This window comes from Orycteropus afer, unplaced genomic scaffold (assembly GCF_000298275.1).
Source record: "Orycteropus afer afer isolate SDZICR_OR568_19922 unplaced genomic scaffold, OryAfe1.0 scaffold00517, whole genome shotgun sequence".
NCBI classification, from domain to species: Eukaryota; Metazoa; Chordata; class Mammalia; order Tubulidentata; family Orycteropodidae; genus Orycteropus; species Orycteropus afer.
The window spans coordinates 1584442-1593400 of NW_006922104.1; the positions used below are offsets into that span (position 1 = coordinate 1584442).

The 8959-nt window shown below is 38.3% G+C and overlaps 1 protein-coding gene across 1 annotated transcript in view; it reads right to left on the reverse strand.

Moving 5' to 3' along the window:
• The window catches only part of MAOA (monoamine oxidase A), a 96149-nt gene that overhangs the window by 27262 nt on the left and 59928 nt on the right, over positions 1–8959 (reverse strand). The gene's annotated exons all lie outside the window — the stretch shown is intronic.

The following is an 8959-nucleotide window of genomic DNA, read 5'->3' on the forward strand; positions in this document are numbered from 1 at the left end:
TATGCTGTAGTATGCTGGTTTCTTTTTGGGAAATTGCCTTTCCTCTTCTTCTTGTACAGCCATGTAGTTAGGATATTTCTGGGTACCATCTACCACTATAGAAGGTGATAGGGCAACCAGATTCTTCTCCTCACCCCTCTTTAGCTACTGGCACAGCCAAGCTGTGAGCCTGTGGTCTGAATTTAATAAATCACACATTTTCAAAGAACTCTAACCCAGAAATGGGTCACCCAAGAATAGAAGACTGTGGGTTCTTCTCCCTGGTGGCAGCATGCTAAGCAGCCTCTTTTTGCTACAAACACCATGGTTATGGTTCCTGCTCCTAACTGCTCAGAGCTTTTCTGGTCTCTTCCCATTCTTAAGTGTGGTCCTCCAGCCTCACATCAATTTAATAATTTTCCTTTTTTTAGCCTGAGCTTATTTCTCTTGCTTGATAGCAAGAACTCTTAACATGTGGATAGCTAATTATTTAGTAAAAATGAACATTTAATTTATTTCAGTTGTGTGGCAGGGATTTTGCTAAGCAAAAGTAGGGGTGAGGGATGGAATGGTGAATCCTTAGGAAAAGAGATGAGGTCTAAGTATTTCTAAGGCCTTATTTGCCAATTTAATGCCTTTGCTTTAAAAATTAAATATCTTCTAAATCTTTAAAAGGTCTTGTAAACATCTACTAAATCTGCTAATACAATTTTGCATGAGAACTTGATTTTCTAATTGAATAAATATGCGTAGGAAGCCTACTGTGAGCCCTGCATAATACTAAGAGCTCTATTAGATTAAAGGAGAAAAAAGGGGGGGGGGAGGGAGGAGATGGTGCTAAAGCAAAACCCCTGCCCATCAAGCCATGGACACAAGACATAACAGCATGTGTGAACATGCACACTCACACCCCACACAGACTAAGAATCTAATGGAAGCCATTAAGTGACAAAGAAATAATTTTCCCTTTCATTGCAGCAAATTCAAATAACCTTGGCAGATAATGTGATCTAATTTCTCATTTGCAAATGCTGTGTTGTACAGTCACCATGAATCAGAATCAAGTCAATGGCAGTGGGTTTGGTTAATGCTGTGATACAATTGTTTCAAGACTACAAATCTTATATCATCACCACCACCCACAATCACCACCATTATCACTACCATTCATTGAGATTTTATGCCATGCCTGGCACTGGACTAAGATCTTCATATGAAGATCACCCAAAAGATATATTGACAACCTAACCCCAAGGCTAACCCCCTGTGAAAGTGACCTTTGGAAATAGGGATATGTTATCAGTTAATATGAGGTTATACTGGAATAGGGTGAGCCCTAATCAAATCTGAGTGGTATCTTTATTTAAAAAAAAAAGAAAGAAAGAAAGAAAAGAAAAGAGACACAGAGGGAGGACAGCCAGGTGACCATGAAGGTAGAGACTGGAGTTATCTTCAAGCCAAGGATCTCTGGCCATCATCAGGTTCTCAATCCTAAATCAAAGTGTCCCATTCTCTAATGTTTAAATGATAGTGCCTTTTATACAGCAGAAAGTGATGTGGAGCAAAACACAGTGTCCTTGGATTTATGCCCAATATACTAAAGTCCTTTGGGGAAACCACATCTTCAATTTACCAATGTTCATAATTGCATACTACTGCCAGGAGATGACAGTTTATTGCTCTCACATTGTTCTTTATTGCTGGACCTATAAGAGAAGCTAAGTTTATGGTAAACTGGTAGCACTTAACTGATTGGTAAGTTGGGGAGTTTCATCCCTGTACTTTCACATTTTGATTAAATGAAAGGAAGTGAGTGTTATTAGTAAGTATCATAATCTACTGGGAAAAGCAGCCAGATATCTTTCTTTAATAATCTTGAAAATACACAGACTGGTTTAGGAACATATCTGTTCAGCCCAGGCGAATTTTTTGGAACTACTTCTAGTCCCTGTTTTGTGACAAGCTTGTAAGACAAATATTTTGGTGGTTTCTTTTCTTCAGTTTTATAGTGCAAGATATGTTTTAAGTAAAAAAAAAAAAAAAAAAACATTAAATAGGATGGCAGCATTGTGTCGTATTAGTATTTAAAAAATTATTTTTTTCTGTCTTTCCAAATTGCAGAAGCCAAGCTCTCCTTAAACAATCTTAGCTTTTTTACTCTACCTAGAAAAAGGCTTCATAACTCTATATGGAAAAAGCTATCCTTTCCAATTGTCACTCCTTTTGCATTCTTCTCTCAATAAAACAAAACAGAAACTAAACCTGTTGCTGTTGAGTTGATTCCAACTCAGAGACCCTATAGAACACAGTAGAACTTCCCCATAGGGTTTCCAAGGCTGTAATTTTTATAGAAGCAGACTAGACTGCCACATCTTTTTACCACACTCAAATGAGTGGCCCATCTGATGCCTCCATTCCCGTCACATGCATTTTATTTCTTAAAACTCAACTCAGCTTCTACTGTCAAAAGGCAATTGATGCACTTTTCTCTAAAGTCACCAATGAGTTCTTTTTAGCCAGCTCTGAGGAGCTGTATCCATCCCATTATCATTTTGCTGCATCTGACACCATTATGTTACTTCTCCCAAGTCTCCACCTACTTCCTGTTTTTCTTTGTAGCCCTTTCCTTTTCTCCTTGCCCATCCATTTCTTTGGGGAATTAATTTACCATCTGGGTCTGTTATTGTATTTGTACAGTATTTTGGTACGCCAGGTCTTTTTCATGACCCTGCTCTGCTAACAACTCCCAAATTGTTACCTACAACTTCTTATACAACTAAAGTTCTACGTTAAAGTGGATTAGAGCACATGCTTGTGTGTTTGTTCATGACCTGGTATTTCATCATATCCTCAGTCCCCTATCCCAGGATTTTCACAGCTACCAGCTAACAGAATGAGCACTTGAGTTGGCAGTCCCATCTCTGAAAAAAGCAAACTATTAAATTCAAGGGTAAATGATGTCATAACATCACAAGAGTTTCAACTGAATAATTATGTCTTCTTTGTAAGGGAGTCTAGTCATATACAGAAATTACAAACAGAGCAATTAAGATTGAAAGAATGTGAGTTTTCTGGAGGTTCTTGGGTAATCAAAGATAACTTACACAGTGTTGTGAATTTAATTATATCCCCACAAAATATGTGTTGTAATCCTAACATTGTAGTTAAGGGCTCTGGTGGCACAGTAGGTAAGGCATCTGGCTGCTAACCAGAAGGTTGGTGGTTCAAACCCACTAGCTGCTCTGCAGGAGGAAGATGAAGCAATTAGGTCCATAAAGATTTACAGCTTGGAAACCAAATGGAGGTCGCTATGAGTCAGAATTAACTTGATGCAGTGGATTTTTTTTTTCTTTTTGATATGTTGTGGTCATAATCTCATTTAGGAATGGGTTATCTTTGTTATGTCAATAAACAGGATTAGTGGAGGGTGTGTTTTAAATCTATCTCCTCTGAGATATAAAAGAGATTAAACAAGCAAGCTACAGAAGAAGAGATGGGGAAGATTGATGCCAAGACACACAGAGATCTCTAAGGGAATAGGAAACAGAAGCTGAAGAGACAAGGACCTTCCTCCAGAGCTGACATAGAGAGAGCCTTCCCCAAGAGCCGGCACTCTGAATTTCCACTTCTAGGCTCCTAAACTGTGAGAAAATAAATTTCTGTTTGTTAAAGCCATCCACCTGTGATATTTCTGTCATAGCAGCACTAGGTAATTAAGACACACAGCACTGAAAAAAATATTTTTTCCTCTTTCACAAATGCCATTAACTAAAGAAATAAGCAGTTAGAAAAAAGAAGAAAATATTACACTATGAGGAAAAATGGCTATTTTTTAACAAATTTATTGATATAATTCACATACCTTGTAACTAATCCGTGAAAACTGAAGAATCTAATGTTTTTAGCATATTCATGACTTGTATAATATCACTACAATCTAATTTTAGAACATTTCTATAATCTCAAGAAGAAAAGCATACCGATTAGCAGTCACTCCCCATTCCTACTCCCACAGCATTCTGAGTAATTGCCAAACTGTTTTTCCAAACTGGCTGCACCATTTTACGTTACCACTTGTAATGAATGAGGGCTCCAATTTCTCCACATCCTCACCAATGTTTGTTATCACTTTTTTTATTACATTTATTCCTAAGTATTTTATTCTTTTGGAGGATACTGTAAATGAAATTGCTTTAATTTAATTTCAGCTTGTTCATTGCTGGTGTACAGAAATAAACTGATTTTTAAAATACTGATCATGACTATGGGAACTTTACTCAATTCATTTATTAGTTCTAAACTTTTTTTGAAGGGGCGGGGGGAAGGGTAGTATTTTACTGAAATGTGCAAAGACCTGGAGTTAGAAACACAAGAAGGGAAGAATACACTTAGCATTTCTCAAGCTGAAAATACAGAAGAAAAAATTCAGGCCTCAAGTTGAAATATTGAGGAATCCTATAGGCAAAATATTGAATGATGCAGGAAGCATCAAAAGAAGATAGAAGGAATACATAGTCACTGTACCAAAAAGAATTGGTTGATACTCAATTATTTCAAGAGGTAGCATATGATCAAGAAGCTATGGTATTGAAGGAAGAAGTACAAGCTGCACTGAAGGCAATGGTGAAAAACAGGGCTTTGGGAACTGAAGGAATACCAACTGAGATGTTTCAAGAAATGGATGTAATGCTGGAAGCGCTCGCTCATCTATGCCAAGAAATTTGAAAGATAGCTACTTGGCCAACCAACTGGAAGAGATTTGTAAATGTGTCATTCCAAAGAAAGATGATCCAGCAGAATACAAAAATTATTGAACAACATCATTAATGTCACACACAAGTAAAATTTTATTGAAGATAATTCAAAACATTTGCAGCAGTGCATCAACGGAACTGACAGAAATTAAAGCTGTATTCAGAAGAGGATCTGGAAGGAGGGATATCATTACAGATATCATATGGATCTTAGCTTAAAGCAGAGAATACCAGAAAGATGTTTATCTGTGTTTTATTGATTATACAAAGACATTCAACTGTGTGTCATTTGAATAGAATAAGGGACAGTGCATGGTTTGATATCAAGAAAGGTGTGCATCAGGGTTGTATCCTTTCACCAAATGTTTTCAATCTGTATGCTGAGCAAACAATTCAAGAAGCTGGACTATATGAAGAAGAACATAGCATCCAGATTCAGAAAGACTCAATAACAACCTACAATATTTAGATGACACAACCTTGCTTGCTGAAAGTGAAGAAGACGTGAAGCACTTACTGATGGAGATCAAAGACTACAGCCTTCAGTATGGATGATATCTCAACATAAAGAAAACAAAAATCCTCAGAACTGGACCATTAAGCAACATTATGATAAATGGAGAAAATACTGAAGTTGTCAAGGATTTTATTTCTTGCATTCACAAGCAACACCCATGGAAGCAGCCTTCAAGAAATCAAATGATACATTACATTGGGCAAATATGACGCAAAAGACCTCTTTAAAGTGTTAAAAAGCGAAGATATCACTTTGAGGACTGAGGTACGCTGGGCCCAAGCTATGGCATTTTCATTTGCCTCATATGTATGTGAAAGCTGGATTATGAATAAGGAAGACTGAAGAAGAACTGATGCCTTTGCATTAAGATGTCGGGGAATATATTGAATATATCATGGATGACAGAAGAACAACCAAATCTATCTTAGAAGAGGTACAACTACAATGCTCCTTATTAGGACATGTTGTCAGGAGGGACTAATCCCTGGAGAAGGACATCATGCTAGGTAAAGTAGAAGGTCAGTGAAAAAGAGGAAAGACCACTAACAAGAAGGACTGACACAGTGGCTGTTAACAGTGGGCAATCACACAACAATGTTTGTAAGGATGGCACAGGACCATGCAGTGTTTCATTCAGCTGTCCATGCATATACTTGCTGGTATCTAACAATAATATTAGTTTTTAGTGGATTCCTTAGGATTTCCTGTATATAAAGTCATATCATCTTCAAATAGAGATAGTTTTACCTCTTTTATCCAATCTGGATGACTTTTTTTTTTTTCTTGGCTAATAATTGTCCTGGCTATAACCTCCAGTATAATTTTGAATAAAAGTGGTGAGAGCAGATATTCTTATTTTGTTGCTGATCCATGTCAGGAAGACTGGACCTACAATGCCACTGAGCTGGATCCTCCATCTAGAGCCCATCACAATGTGTTTCTAGGCCTGGAGGTTATAGGCATGAGTGGTTCTTGATCTGAGAGACATGATCCCAGAGATCCTACTAGCTGTCTAGGTCAGAAACCACTTCTGCTTCCTCTGTTGAACTAGAGTACTTTGTCCATCATTCATGGACACCTTTTGCTACACTGTATTAAATTGATTTGTATAGGTGTCTTACTTTCCCAATGAGTCTCACTGCAGCAGAGAAGAGGGACTATGCGTCACACATGTTTATGTCTCCTATACTGCCTCGTGAATCACAGAGTACCCAGAAATGTTTGTTGAATGAAAGAAATAAAGGGAGGAATGGCATCTTGCTGTTATAGCCCATCTAGTGTCACACCTAGCTCCTGCAGGACCTGGGTTTAGTCTCTTTCTATGCAAATGACCCTCTCTTTTCTCACTTCAGACAGGATCTTCTAATGAATGCCAATATACTCCTGATTTTTAATATGAATGCAACATAAGAACTTTTCCCAAAGTGGCCAGAATCAACATTATCATCATATTTCCTATAACTTACTATATGTAAGGCACTTCAAGGAACAGAAAAGAGTGGAAGACTTAGTTCCTTAGGAAACCCAAATCTGAAACACTTGCTACAGTAACATTTCTCACTCTGATCGTCATGGATGCTATCTATATGTTGTTCTATGATCATAAGTATGGAAAATTCTGGTTTATAGTTAAACAGCCTTTTTCACTTCCAGACCTCATACAAAAACAAAACAAAACAAAACTCACTGCCACTGAATCGGACCCGACTCATAGCGACCCCTCCTTGGGTTTCTGAGGCAGTATCACTACGGAAGTAAATTGCCCAACCTTCCTTCCAAGGAGTGGCTTAGTGGGTTTGAACCACCAGCCTTCCGGTTAGCAGTCAAATGCCTTAGGCACTATGCCACCAGATTTGCTAATGGGCATCATGATTTTCCAAAACAGTGACAGAATACAGATTACTTTCAAAATTTATCTGAGCAACAAATCCCTTCTTCAGCAAAGAATTTTTCAGAGTAGTATTCCCAGACATTTGATAAATGATCCTCTAGGCATACTTTCTTCTCATTCTGGCTAGCATAGGCAGGGACACAAGAAAACATGCAAGAGCATCGGACAGAAAGAGGTACAATGATAAGCAAAATATTTACATTCTAAGTGCTACAAATGGGAATACATTTGCATCAGAGGAAGCAGAAGTGGTTTCTGAACTAGGCAGGTAGTAGGATATCTGGAATTGTGTCTCTCAGATCAAGAACCACTTATGCCTATAACCTCCAGGCCTAGAAACACATTGTGATAGGCTCTAGATGGAAGATCCAGCTTAGTGGCACTGTAGGTGCAGTTTTCCTGACGTGGATCAGCAACGAAATAATAGTATCTGCTCTCACCACTTTTATTCAAAATCAGTGGTGTAGTGGGAAGTAAAAAGCACCGAATTGGTTAGGAGAAATAAAATGAAAGTGCTGTATATGTAGCTAAAACTTGAAGTGCGTCAATAGCTCCATGCTCTAGGCCTTTGCTCCTTGTAACTGAGCAATGTAGTGAGAAAGGACCTCAAGCAGATGGAGATGGCAAGGGCAAAACAGAGCTTCTTGGCAGGGCTAGGCTATTAGCTGAGTGTATCCCAGGGACTAACATCTAGGTTGTTAAATGAGTGTGTCCCAGGGACTGGGCAGATACAGCCCTACATCTCCACTAGATGAAGTCGTAAATCTTGATGGAGGAAACCTGAGGATAGCTTGGGAGATGGTGGGGGTTGGTTTGGGGAGGATGGAGCAGCAGCTATCAGACTTTCAGCACAATATTCCCTGTATTAGAGGATCTGAAAAATTTTTTTAATATACAGACTGAGAAAAGTAGATACTCAGGTCTACTCAATTGGTGCATGGCCAAATAATTATGCAGCTTGGCAACTGTACTCACATTTGTGCTGGAGAGACTACTTTTATCCTTTTATCACCTACTACTGGTCAGCAAGCGGGAGCCAGAAGTGATTTCCTCCCATCATTTCTCAAGCCTGATGTTTTTTAGAGACATTTCTCTGCTGGATATGGCTGTGGAAACTAGGCCACTGGGTACTTTGGCAAACATACAAAATTAAATCTCAGCCTGAAGTTCACGGTGTGTCATTTTGAGCCTGACAAATTATAGGAGAGCTATGAGAATTAAAGAACATGTACTGGTTCAGTAACTGTTCCTTTTGTTTGAAAAAACAGACCTTGAGAAAAATCTGCTACATGAAAAAGACTCAGTTCCATAGCCTTTTGGATCAAAGTGTTCATTACCTCTGATTATAATTAACATATTTTCTGTGATTCCAACTAGCATTTTGTTTTGGTTGCATGAAATGCAAAATACAAAGCAAAAATAAATAAACAAATAAATGAAGTATTCAAATGCTTGAATATAAGGTACCAACATTATTAACCATTATTTGTGTCCAGTTCATTGCTAAGGTTAGTTGGTAACTAGGATTTCATGTCTGCCTGTCCTTCTCTTTCACTTCTGTAGGATTCTGAATGAAACATTCACATTCTTACAACATTTTCCTATATCTAAAATAGGGATAGGAGCTCTGGTAGCATAGTTCCTAAGGCACCTGACTGGTAACCAGAAGGCTGGCGGTTCAAACCCACCAGCCACTCCTCATAAGGAAGGTGGGGCAATCTACTTCCATAGTGATACCGCCTCAGCAGCCCAAGGAGGGGGTCACTATGAGTTGGGTCTGACTTGATGGCACATAACAACAACAACAAAACAGGGATT